Here is a 684-nt window from a genome sequence, read left to right on the forward strand (position 1 = left end):
AGGTGAATTCTATCAAACATTTAGAGAAGAGCTAACACCCATCCTTCTCAAGCTCTTCCAAAAAATTGCAGAGGAAGGAACACTCCCAAACTCATTCTATGAGACCACCATCACCCTGATACCAAAGCCAGACAAACTACTACAGAAAAAGAAAATTACAAACCAATATCACTGATGACTATAGATGCAAAAATCCTCAACAAAATACTAGCAAACAGAATCCAACAACACCTTACAAGGATCATACACCATGATCAAGTGGGGTTTATCCCAGGAATGCAAGGATTCTTCAATATACACCAATCATCTATGTGATACACCATATTAACAGATTGAAGAATAAAAACCAAATGATCATCTCAATAGATGCAGAAAAAGCTTTTGACAAAATTGAACACTCATTTATGATAAAAACTCTCCAGAAAATGGGCACAGATGGAACCTACCTCAACATAATAAAGGCCATATACGACAAACCCACATCAAACATCATTCTCAATGGTGAAAACCTGAAAGCATTTCCTCTAAGATCAGGAACAAGACAAGGATGTCCACTCTCACCACTATTATTCAACATAGTTTTAGAAGTCCTAGCCAAGGCAATCAGAGAAGAAAAAGAAATAAAAGGAATACAAACTGGAAAAGAAGAAGTAAAACTGTCACTGTTTGCAGATGACATGATAC

The sequence above is a fragment of the Physeter macrocephalus genome, chromosome 4 (genome assembly GCF_002837175.3).
Source record: "Physeter macrocephalus isolate SW-GA chromosome 4, ASM283717v5, whole genome shotgun sequence".
Lineage (NCBI taxonomy): Eukaryota > Metazoa > Chordata > Mammalia > Artiodactyla > Physeteridae > Physeter > Physeter macrocephalus.